The sequence below is a fragment of the Eulemur rufifrons genome, chromosome 28 (assembly GCF_041146395.1).
Source record: "Eulemur rufifrons isolate Redbay chromosome 28, OSU_ERuf_1, whole genome shotgun sequence".
Taxonomy (NCBI): domain Eukaryota; kingdom Metazoa; phylum Chordata; class Mammalia; order Primates; family Lemuridae; genus Eulemur; species Eulemur rufifrons.
This window is the reverse complement of record NC_091010.1, coordinates 57,823,993-57,836,878: the sequence shown is the minus strand read 5'-3', so window position 1 is coordinate 57,836,878 and position 12,886 is coordinate 57,823,993. Positions and strand designations below refer to the sequence as shown.

Sequence of the window (12,886 nt, the reverse complement as noted above, 5' to 3'; positions counted from 1 at the left end):
TTTTTTTAAAAAAAACTGCTATCTCTTGGTCTACATAAAGAGACAGGCTCTGTCATAGAATGGGGACATTAGACTGAAAAAAGAGGCACCCCCCCTTGTGTTACAGAGACCCGGAGTTAAGGGGCCTGCCTAAGATTGCAATGATAGTTAAAGAACTGAACCCTAAATCTGCCCCACTAATGAAACCCGGCTTTTCTTGTATCTTTTGAACTCACTTCTGCATCCACTTGAAGGGAAACAAAATTTCTTTTCCATATCAAGTATTGTGTTAGTTAATTTAAACTACACCATGCAGAAATGCACTGCCAGGAAACATCAGTGGCCTCTTGTCTGCAAGCAGAGTAGCGCTCTGCCCTGGAAGGGGTCGTTAGACACCACAGTGCAGAGTGGGCCCCTCCTCTGTTCCCCAACAGATGGTTCCAGCTGGAAGGATGGGTCATGGGACATCTGGTTCTCCTAATTGCCAAACCTAATGTATGGATTATGACGTTCTACCAGTTTTGTTCATCTAGACTCAGCGTGCTTGTTCTCAAACTGTCCAAGCCACAGTTCAGGAGATGGATGTTCTCTGCTTTAACCCTGCCCTGTACAACACATGAAAATTGTACTTGTTCACACACTCAAATTAATGGAGTTTGTTCACCCTAGGAAAGGAATTATATACATGGCAGGCTTCCCTGGTGCGTATATAAAGGGCTACATTTTTGAGCATTTGACTTACGTGTGACTCTAAGCGCATACTGATTGCATGACTATATGAAAGTCAGTGCTTCCTTTAAAATTCTTCCAGAAAAATCCAGGCTATCATGTAGTCTTCCTGCGTGATTTATTAGGAGATAGGAAGAGCATTTGGAAACTTGTACAGCTAGTTATGCATCTACATTTTGGTTTGGGGTTAGTTTGAAATGTTCTTAATGTGACTTCTTCAATAACTAAACATGAGCAGCCTGTTCTTTGAAACCTCAAAGAGAAACACTAGAGTTAATGGGCTAAAAGAAATGAGGGTAGTTTTCTATCTGTCATGTCCTCTCGTCTCCACCCCTTCCCCCCTCAATTCTGTCGTCTCCAAGCTGAGTGTCCTCTTCTGAGGCAGAGGCTGGAGCCGTTCTTTTTTTCAACTCTCATCTCTCCATCCCAAACTGGCATATTGATCAACTCTAACCTGGAGAAGTCTAGCTGGTAATATTTCTAAAACTTTCACTGAATTTCTTTACACTTTGAAGCAAACATCTTTTTCTAAGAATTGCTTCTCGGATGATTAATATAAAATATATATGCTTTTGCAAGTTTGAAAAATTCAAATTAACGACTTTTGACTAGATAAGTCCTTCTAAAAACCATTTAAAGCAAACTTGGTGTTAATGTCCTCTGGCATGTCGTAGGGACAGGACCACTCCAGGGTGTGTGCTCACAGAGCCTTTTTCCAGCTGTCATGTAAGAGGGGTGGAAGGAAAATGAACTGTCTCATCCTTTCTGTGTCCTCTGAAGCAAGTTCAGTTTTTATAAATCACCACTTCTGTATTTCTGGTAGCTAATTAATATGTATGTCCTATGCCAGCCCTGATTTTATTTGATTTTTAAAATTGCTTTCTTTTGATGAAAATTGTTTTCTTTTGTCGGTATGCCCTAAAAGTTGCTCTTTGATGCTCTTTTTCTGGGTACAAGAACCTCTCTATTCAGAAAAAGAGATGATTTAGGGCTTGAGATTTGCAGTGATACCAACTTACAGCGATGATGTCCAATAAGAGAATTGCCCAACTACATTGTGACAGGAGAAAGAGAAACCTTCACTTTGGCATTTTGTTCAAAGGAAAAAAAAAAAAAAAGCTATCTTTATTTTTCCATTTGCTGCCCAGGAAGCAGCAGGAGATGGTGACAGATACGCTTTGCATATGGATTACTATGTTTTTATTTGGGCAAGTTTAATTTATGACAAACTCAAAAAGAAAGGGGGAGGGGGGTCAGTTTAAGCTGAAAGAAACTTTCTGAACAATGTATGTGTACACAGCAAAATTAAACAAATCCAACAATTTCTGAAGCTTAGTATAATTGAGTGGCGGTTGTTAGCATTAAATAAAATTCTTCCCCAAAGCGCGTCTCTCCCAAGAGTGGCGTTCCCATGAGTCACTTCCTGAACCCATTGATCAAAGGTGGATGCAGACAGCCCCGTGGGCACTGACATTCGGAAGATGCGAGCCACTTACAGACTGTATATGCGTATATTCCTTTACCGTGTGGAAGGGGAAACTGTTGTCCACAAAATTGGTGTTCTTTTTGGGTTTTGTGTACAGACTTGTCCAGTAACGTGTGGTTTCTGTGAGCAGCTGACGACTCTGCGCCGAAGCTCTTGCAGCTCTTTCGTTTTAAGTTGGGTTTGTGTTTTTTTCCCAAATGTCGGAAGGCCTACAGCTCTTCCTGCCCTCCCCCCTTTCAGAGATATGAAAGCAAATATTTAGAAGAACTCCTTTTGAAAGCTGTGTCGTGTCCCCTGTGAAATTGAGTGGGTGTGTGTCCACGCCCTGAGTGCCACGTGCTTGTGTGCAGAGGACGAGGTGGCCTCGCTGCTGTGCTTCCCATCGCTGACCCGCTCCACGCTCCCGTCGCCAGCGGCACTGACTGCGCCCCTTCGCCACGACACCCCGCGCCACTGTTGTACTCACAGCCCGGTGAATAAAGTGGTGTGCTTTATTCATACATGCGTGCACGACTGTTTCATTTCTTGCTCCCACTGAACATCTATCCCATTTTTTAAAAGCGCCAGCCCAACTTCCAATAACCAAAACAAAATCACAACGGAACCAATGTATTTTTGTCACACAAGTTGGACAATGAAATGCAACAAGAGGCAGTATATTCCAGGACTGTTGGTCCAATAATTCAGACCATCTTGACCAAATTGACCAGAGAAAAGAAAACTTTAGTAGAGCTGTTACACTGTGCTCCTATAGCGGATGTTTGATTTTGTGACACAGCGATGACAGTCTCATTTACACAAGGCTGGGGGTTTGAGGAGGTCTGAGGACAAGAGCTTCTGAGCCACCATGAGTGTGGACCGTTTTAGTAAGAAGGTAGAACTCGGTGGGAGAAAAGCATCATTCAAATCTTTGGCCTTCCCTGCACTATTGACCTTTATGTGAAGAAAATCTAGATTTCAGCTTATCTTCACTGCCAAGATTTTAGACTTGCCGGGAAGTGCAGGACCCATACTCAAGACGGCCTCCTCTAACCGTAGCCTTCGTGCTCCTGTGTGTCTGTCGAGCATCAGGGGACAGTCATGCCGGCACCCACATGGACCTCCCCTGGGAGCTGGACACAGCTCGTTCTCAAGACAGTCGGCATGTTTAGTTCACGACTGTAGAAAGGAGGTCGGGAGGCCCCAGCTCAAGGCCTGTGTTCTGCCCCCTCTGCCGCCACCCACGCTGGCACCCCTGCTCTGGTTTCTAATTACCAGAGCCGGTGGTCATCTTCAGTCCTTATCGTGAGCTCTCTGTGGCACTTGCTCTGCTGGCCACCTTGTCAGTGGACCTCGACTCCTGCCTCATTTCAGTTGCCAGCCCTCGTAGCGAAGATCGCACACCTTTACTGAGAGTCCGAGGACCTTGGGTCACCCACTGCCAATGCCCTGCCTTCAGATCTCCCCCCAACCTCTTCTAAAGCACTGCAAGTTCCATGCTGTCTCCTGCCTCCGTAGCTTTGCCAAGGGCATCTCTTCTCTATAACGCCCAGCTTTCCCAGGAGGTGGAGAGCAGAGAAGATCTGGCACCAGGGAAAGGAGATAAGGCCAACATCGATTCTTTAAAACCAGGCAGGCGCAGTGGTGCACATCTGTGGTCCCAGCTACTCAGGAGGCTCAGGCAGGAGGATTGCTTGATCCTCACACAAACCCAAGGTGGTTTGAGGTTTGAGCTACGATGACACCAGGGCAACTGAGTAAGACCCTATCAAATAAATAAATAAACAAATAAACCGCCCACCAGCTCTTTAGAGTTACCCATGTGAATTTCCCGTGGGCTCTATTGCCCTAAATCAAAGACAAGCCCAAGTTCATACCCTTTCTATGAGCCTGTCTTGATGGGCCCAACCCAACTTGCTCCAGTAAATTCTTTGCATACCTCTGGTTGCACCTCAAGGTCAATACTAGCAAATGTTGCTTCGTACTGTTAGCCACATGTGTTTCTGCTCTTCAGTTGAACCGTAGTGAGATCTTCTCTATGTTGAGTGCCAAGCATCCTAGCTTTGCATTAACCATATCCCTCTCCGTCTGGGCAACATAGTGAGACACCATCTCTACAAAAAAATTTAAAAATTTAAAATTACCCAGGTGTGGTGGTGCACATGCCTGTAGTCCCGACTACCCAGGAAGCTGAGGCAGGAGGATCACTTGAGCCCAGGATGCTCAAGGTTGCAGTGAGCTATGAGGACACCACTGCACTCCAGCCTGGGTGACAGAGTGAGATACTGTCTCTAAAAACAAGAACCCATGTCCTTTATGATAGCCCTACACAGCAAATAAAGCTCAAAAGCTATTATGATTAAACATGCCTGACCACTCGGCCAGTGAGCAGCAGAGCTGGGATTGTCCGGGTCTGTCCCTGTTCAGGTCCCACTGCCTGTGACTTTCTTGGGGCAAAGACTGTGTCTCCCACCTTCTAAACCTCCTAGGGCGCACTGCACAGAGTAGGTTCTTGGTGTGAGAATGGCCAATTCCCTTCATCACTACCACCAAGGTGCACTTAATGAGCAATGTTTGGGAGTTACTCTCTAGTTGTGTGTCTGGACACCAGTTATTGAGCCTCTCTAAGCCTTGATTTTTCCATCTGAAGAATGGACAAAATAATAACACCCACCAGAGGATTGTTGCTAAATTATGACACACGTTGAGCCCTTAGCATGGTGCCCAGCACGTAGTAACTGCTCTAGAAACTTTAGTGACCTTTATTAAGAGGAGATAGCGACTGATACCTGAAGAACCCCAGCAGCCCTCTGAGCCTCACTTTCCCCATAGGTAAGTTGGCAATGAATACTTGCTCTGGCTTTCTGTAATGAGGTGGGGTTGTGAGGGCAAATGAGGTTAGAGTGCTCAGATATAGGAAAGCATATATTAACAGATGATATTCAATAATGAGGCTTTCTGGTTCTAATACCATTTTAAATAATCATTTGAGAATTTTAGTTTTTGCTCTGAGCTTTTCTTCCTCCTATTCTTTTGTTTTGTTTACAAGGCTGTTCTCACCAATCCTCCATCTAGTCATATAAAGACCGTAGCGTTCAAACAAGCCCACGACCTCTTCTATATGCTTCTCTCCATCCAATAGTAGTCTGAGACAGAGATCCCGTGATGATGCACTGATTAGTAGTAACGATAACCGATGGTATTACAGAGCAGCTGAGAGCAGGGTATGGCATCAAACCGCCTGGGTTTGAGCTCCAGCTCCACCAATAACTACCTGGATAATAATGACAATGTGCTTAACTTCTCTAAGCCTCAATTTCCTTTTCTAGAAAAGAGGAATAATAAGGATACCCACCTCAAAGAGTCATTGTGAGAATTCATGTAGAATTGGAGCCAGTGTGATACAAATAAGTAATCAAACATTAGCTGTTATTAACAAAGTAGCTGCCACGTGATAAGGGCCTACTGTTTGCCCAGCCCTGAGCTAAGCATGTTATGTGGTTGCTTTCATATGGTTCCTTGTGCCACTGCTATTTTAGAATTAAGGAAACAGACCCAGAGAGACTAAGGGTCCTACACAAGGTCTGCCTCCTGAGCAGTGGGACTAGATTCAAACCCCATCTCTCCAGTCCCAAGCTCCACCTGTGGACAGAAGGGGGTGCCCCCCAAATCCTCCCACCCCTTCCCGCACTGTGGGCAGCCCGGGGCGGGGGGCAGACTGCTCAAACTGAAGTGTGCCAAGGTGCCAGGTTGGGGCCCAGCTCTTCCAGAGCTCTTCTGGGTGAGGAGGATTTTCTCAGCCCACTCAAGAGATGCTTGGAAACACACCCTGCAGAAGAGCTGAGACTCATTCCCATGAAAGACGGTGTTGGTTCCAGAAAGATCTTTCTAATTCTGCTACTCCAGAGTAATCAAAGGCTGCAAAGGCTGAGCTGGCAGTCTTTAGAGTGTTTGGGGACGTTTCCTCAGCTTGAGAAAGCCACCAGTCCTGCTCAGCCCCTCCTGCTTCTTGCTGGAAGGAGGCCCCTCTTCCCTGCAGGGCCAGATAGCCTTGCCTGGGTGTGTCTGCCAGCCCAGCCCTGCTGGGTGTGGCCCATGGCAGGCCGGAAAGTGCTGGGGGGGGGTGGAGACTTGGGGCTGGCAGCTTTTGAGAAAGCCGGGAATGGTTGGGGAATAGTGCCCAAAGCCTCAGGGAATCCCAGCCCCAATCCTAAGGACCTGCTTCTGTACCCTAAATTCCCTTCTCCCCAACATGAGGCCAGGACTCTGAACAAAAGTGTCCCTTCTGCTCCTGCAGAGCTCAGGGGTAGGCAGTGGTGAGTCCAGGCTATGGAGGAGGGGATGATATGACCACATTTATTTTACTTTCCAATCTCAACTGGATGAAACTGCTCTCCAGGGCCTGCCATTTTACTAAGCACAATCACAGACCCTGGAGAGGTTTTTCTGTATTTATTTGTGCTGTCCCCTGCTGCTGCCTCTTAACTCAGTCCTTCCCATCAGATAAAAGAAAAGTTGGCTTGGGAAACCTCCCTTCCAGAGCAGAGGCTGTTTCTGCTTGGCCCCTAGCATTTGTTAGCTGAGGGCCCTCCCAGGACCTGCAAAGAGGCTGGAGGTGGCAGGGCAGAGCCACGAGCAGCTTCTAGACCCCGAGCTTTCGAGATTCAGACTCCCAGGTATGTGAGTGCAGAGGATATGAAGAGGATGGTCTGATAGCAGCTGCAAACACTTTTTGAGGGTCTCCAGGGTGCCAGGTGCTGGGCTCAGTACTCTATGTATTAATAGATTATCTCATTTCATCTGGGAAAGGCAAACCCAGGGCTGGGACAGGCCCACTGGCAGGTGGGCAGGAGTCCAGCTCCCCCATCAAGTCCAGATGCCACCTTCCTCCGAAGGAGGTCTTGGCTCTCTGGGGGTCTCCACACTGTTAGCACATGCTAAGGATTTGTCAAAAGGACTATATTTGCAAAGACAAATACCAGCCTTTCTGGGCAAGGTGGAGCCTGGCCATGAATAACATTTTGTTCTAAACTGGACGGATGCTGGCACAGGAAGAATAGGTCCTTTCGTTCCTGCTATTGTCTTAAAACGTATGCTTCTTAATGAAAAGTCAGAAAATGTTGATGCCAGTTACATTCCCATCAGATAGCAAGTCAGCTGGCTTTGCCTGTTTAAAAAAAAAAATTCTTATTACTCCCCTCCCCCTCCTAAAAACAAGGTGCTTCAGACAACTTAGAGTGAATTGCTAGTATTTATTAATCATTGTTTTAGTCAAATGGCTTCCACTGCACGCGGCACTTACACACGAGTGTCCTGCAATCCTCACAAACCACCTGGGCAGGTGTCGTTACCCTCCATACCCAAATGAGAGGTCGCCTGGCCTTTCCAGGCTCAGAGAGCTGGGCAAGGAGCCAAGGTTCGCAGCCAGGTCTAACTGCAAAGCTCAAGTTCAGTTCGCAAAGAGATTTTGATTAGGTAGGTCTGGATCAGGAGCTGGGAAGCTGAATCTTACAAACAAAATGTAAAAGCTTCAGGGTGATTCTGATGCTCGACCAAGTGTGGGAACCCATGCCCCACACCACGTGGTCTCAGGCCGAGAGCGTCCCCCACCAGGCCTTGCCACTCACTGCCACCCTGGTTCACGAGTACAGAAGTCAGACAGGCCTGGGAAGTCTGGCTCACCGTGAGGCCTGGCCCCGGAGGCCTGTGTGGGAAATCTCCAGCATCCTCCTTCAGCACAGCAAGGCCCAGCCCTCTGCACAACCCGGGAGATGCCATCAGAATCTGCTTGGGTGTCACCTCATTTGCGACGAGATTGTCTCACTTGAAATACAGCAGCGGGAGAGGACAGAACCAGCTGGGTGCACAGTTACTTAAAGGAAAAGCGATTCGCCGGTGTCATATTACCCTCTCTCCACTCACAACCTTGAGAAACCTCTGAACATTGAAAAAATGGCCTAGAAATCCAACTTATTTCTGTTTCAGTGTGCTCCCTTTTTCTTTGTTCTATTGTTTGCCAGGAGGCTGGGCATAAAAAGCCCTGGTCATAAGTTTTCCATTGAGACAGTCACTCCTAGGAAACTTAGTAACTGTCTCTGGGGCCTGGCTGGCGGGAGAGTGAGAACAGGCAACCCCGGAGCTGTGATTACAAAATCTCTTCTTTTACATAGAAGTGGTTGTGTTTACGTATCTGTGCATCTGCAGTGGGTTGAAATAGCATCTCCCAAAAGATACACCTACCTGGAACCTCAGAAGATGACCTTATTTGGAATAAAGGTTTTTGCAGATTAGGTAAGAATTGAGGTGAAGTCACACTGGATTCCGGTGGGCCCTAAATCCGATTATGAGTGTCCTTACAAGAAAGAAGGAGACACAGACATACTCACAAAGAGGCCATATGAAGACCAAGCAGAGATAGAGGTGTGTGGCCACAAGCCAAGGAATGCCAGGAGCCACCAGGAGCCAGAAGAGGCAAGCGAGGATCCTCCCCCAGAGGCTTCAGCAAGAGCATGGCCCCGCCCACACCTTGGTGTTGGATTTTGGCCTCTAAAACTGGGGGATAGTAAGTTTCTGTTGTTTTAAGCCACCTGGTTTATAGTATTTTGTTCCAGCGGCCCTAGGAAACTAATATTGCATCCTTCCTAATGAAGAATGATTGTAACTGCTTGGCACGGGGGAGCAGGAGGAAGACTGCCACAGACTCCTTAGGTGGCTGGCCCCAGGGCCTCAGGCTACCATGAAGTCACTGCCCAGGTGTGAAAAAAAAAAAAAAGTCCTGCTTCTCCACCACAAGGGAGGCAGATCAGGATCCAGTTTTTCCCCACCAAAGCAAGAGAAGATCAACATTTGCCTAGTTACCAATTGGCTTGCTTAGCAGACCTCAATGACCCCACCTCCTTGGAATGTTTTCAGCAGGTGAGGCCTGGGGCAGGCACAGCCCACCTTGGGGCTGGAGCCCCTCTTGGCAGAGGAGGGTTGGCCATCCACTTGGCGGCAGGTCTACTCCAGTGTCAGGGGCTCCCTAGTTCATGAGGTGGAGCCGGTCCTGGGCTAGGTTAGACCCCTGGGCCTGCACTGACTCCAATGCTCACCGTTTCCACGCCAGCGTGCAGGGGCAAAGGGGCCTGCGCGCTCCTGCCCCTCTCCTGTGGCTCAATAGAAGCCCTGCGTGCTGACTCCTTTAACACGGGAGCCACTAACCAGCAGCGTACCCTGGGCAAGTTACTTGTGCCTCAGTTTCCTCATCTCCACAATGAGGATGATAATGGTGCTTATCCCAGAGGGTCTCAGTGAGGATTAAATGGGTTAATGCGTGTAATAGACTTAAAACAGTGCTGGGCACACAGTAGCACAATAACAGCTAGTGAAATATTGTCATTATGACTATTAGCCATATTCAGTTTTGGGTGTTATCATCATGAGAGGAAAAGAGCCCGTACATTAGTGGTTTTAAATCTGAATGAACATATCTGTATCCCAGGGAGTTTATTTAAAATGCAGGTTCCCAGGCCTCACCACCAGGGTTTGATTTAGTAGGCTTGACATGGAGCCCAGTAATTTGTGAGTGTGTGTGTGAGAGAGAGAGAGTTTTAACAAATCCCTCAAGTGATTCTGGGGCTGGTGTTCACAAATTATACTTCTTAAAAACATTATAGAGGCAGAGAGTAGAATGGTAGTTACCAGGGGCTGAGAGAAGAGGGAGGTTGGGGAGTTGTTGGTCAAAGGATACAAAATTTCGGTTAGACAGGTGGGATAAGTTCAACAGCTCTCTTGTGCAACATGGTGACTATAGTTAATAATAATGTATTGTGTACTTGAAAATGTCTAAGAGAGTAGACTTTCAGTGTACTCATCACAAAACAAAAATGGTAAGTATGTGAGCTGATGCATATGTTAATTAGCTTGATTTATTATCCATTCCACAAGGTATACATATTTCAAAATATCATGTTGCATACCATAGACATATACAATTACTTGTCCATTTAAAAAATTAATTGATTAAAACCCTGCCCAAATTAGATTGTTCTTTAGAAATATGAAGTAAGTTTATTTTAATTATTAATGACTAGAAAGGGATTATGTTTGCTTTCAAATTAAATTGGAAGTCTTTACAGCTCATTTCCATTTTCTGTAATTGGTTATTTTTAAACAGTATAAAATTCCAAGGTCATAAAGTTTATTCTGATGAGTTTTTTCCAGCTCCCAGAAAGTACCTAAGTTTAAATCACTAAGCTTTATGCTCCTAATTTCTCAATCTTTGTAATTTAAAAAGAAAAATCAAACTCAGTATTTAAATCATTCTTTCCAGTATGGGACAGAATATACTGTCAAAGCTTTGAAGTTATTTAGGATTTTTCCAGAGGTGAGAGATGGATTTGTTTGTCTTCGGCTGCTGTTTCTTCTTTGCCCAAACACATCCGCAGAGGCTCCAGGGAACATCTCTCGACCTGTGCACACCTAGCGTGCCCCAGATGGCCCTTCTCTGAACACAGCCAGGGCGCCTCTCTTTCTTTGTTGCTGACACAGGAGTACCTCCTATAAAACATTCTGCAAACAGGAAGTCAGTCAGCTTCCAGATGGAAGGGGCTTTTCCTTGAATCTCTGAATGTGTGACCCTTGAACAGAGAAAGTACTCTTCGCTTCTCTCCAAGTACCCAGAAAGTGAATGTTACATGAAAATTCATTCATGCTGGGGAGAGAAAAAAGTGCAACTAGAAGGAACTCGCCCTGAAGGAATGACCCTTGTCTTCTCCTATCTGGCTCTACTCTGACTGAAGGTAAAAAGTTGTCTTTCCATATTTAGGGCTCACACATTATTTCTCTATCTATTGCTACTTTCTTCCTAGACGTGGTTCCAGGTTTTAAAGACACACTCTCGGAGCACTTTGGTTAGTTGTACAACTGCACTCATGTGCTGGGTACTGTGATAAATACTGTTGTAGGAAGGCGACACAGAACACAGAACTTTCTGGAGATTTGGGCTAACGGGAGACCTTCATGCGTATTGCACGTTGTTAGTGTACCTTGCACAGTTAGTGCTTTTTGAATGATCAGAAGTGCTTTTTCCTAGTTGTGCTAATTTTTCTTAATTCCCAATGGGACAAACAGCCCTAAAGCCATTCTAATATCGCATTTTTTCATTTTAGAAACATCTACATTGTATCTAAAGTGAGAGATGCAGTGCCTGGTGTTGTGGAAATATGAACATGAACAAACGCAGGCTGGGACTAGAGCAGCAAGGGAGGTGCACAGGGAGCAAAACTGAAGGTGCCACCCACCCCCGGGATCACGCAGGTGCCGACCCCGACGAAGCGCAACCTCTGCTCTCAAAGAGCTTAAAATCTGCAGGGCAACACGGGCAAAACTAGTAGACTAGATTCAAGGCCTAAAGCAGATGGGAAAGTTCACAAGATAAAAAAGAAATAAAATAGACCAAAGACTGAAATATAAAACCTGAACCTATGAAATTTCTAGGAGAAACTATAGAAGAAAATGTTCATGACATTGGATTAGGCAAAGAGATCTTAGAAATGATACCAAAAGTATGATCCATAAAAGAAAACAATTGATAAAATTAGTCTTCATCAACATTAAGAACTCCTCTTTGGAAGACATTGTAAAAAGAATGAAACAATAAATCTCTGATTGGAAAAAAAATTGCAAACCAAATATCTGATCAAGGACTTGAATCCAGAGTAAGTATCTAAAGAACTCTCAATACGAAGTGCTGACAAGCGTGCAAAGAAACTGGAACTCACACATTGCTGGTGGCAAAACAAAATGATACAATTCTTGGGGAAACAGTTTGACGGTTTCTTATAAACATACACCTATCACCTGACCCAGTGATTCCACCCCTAGGTATTTATCCAAGTAAAACCAAAACCATAGTTCACATAAAAACCTTCACATGCATGTCTATACTGACCTTATTCATAATCACCAAAACCTGGAAACATCCCAAATGTTCTTCACCTGGAGAATGGATAAACAAACCATAGTTCATCCATATAATGGGATATTACTCAGCAATGAAAAGGAATAATCCTTTCGTGGTTCATAAGCGTGTTGATTGGTTTTCATGCTCATGTGTGAGATGTGCCTCCCTTTTTACGACACTGGCACATTATCCATCTGATGGGAAGAAAAAAAGCAATTAAAAATAAATTTTAAAAAGAAAAAAATAGGCCGGGCGCGGTGGCTCACGGCTGTAATCCTAGCACTCTGGGAGGCCGAGGCGGGTGGATCGCTTGAGGTCAGGAGTTCGAGACCAGCCTGAGCAAGAGTGAGACCCCGTCTCTACTAAAAATAAAAAGAAATTATATGGACAACTAAAATATATATATACAAAAAATTAGCCGGGCATGGTGGCGCATGCCTGTAGTCCCAGCTACTCGGGAGGCTGAGGCAGTAGGATCGCTTAAGCCCAGGAGTTTGAGGTTGCTGTGAGCTAGACTGACGCCACGGCACTCACTCTAGCCCGGGCAACAGAGTGAGACTCTGTCTCAAAAAAAAAAAAAAATAAATAAATAAATAAAAATAAATAAAAAGATAAAAATAAAAAGGAATAACTTTTGCAATAACATAGGTGAATCTCAAATGTATCATATTAAGTGAAAGCAAAGCCAGAATCACAACGCTACATACTGTGTGACTGCATTTATATGACATTCTGAAAAAGGTAAATCTATAGGGTCAGAAAACCACAGA

General features: G+C 45.3%; 1 pseudogene; it reads left to right on the top strand.

Moving 5' to 3' along the window:
- Nucleotides 1-12,220: 12,220 nt before the first annotated feature.
- On the top strand, nucleotides 12,221-12,316 carry LOC138376759 (small nucleolar RNA U13; annotated as a pseudogene).
- The last annotated feature ends 570 nt before the right edge of the window (nucleotides 12,317-12,886 follow it).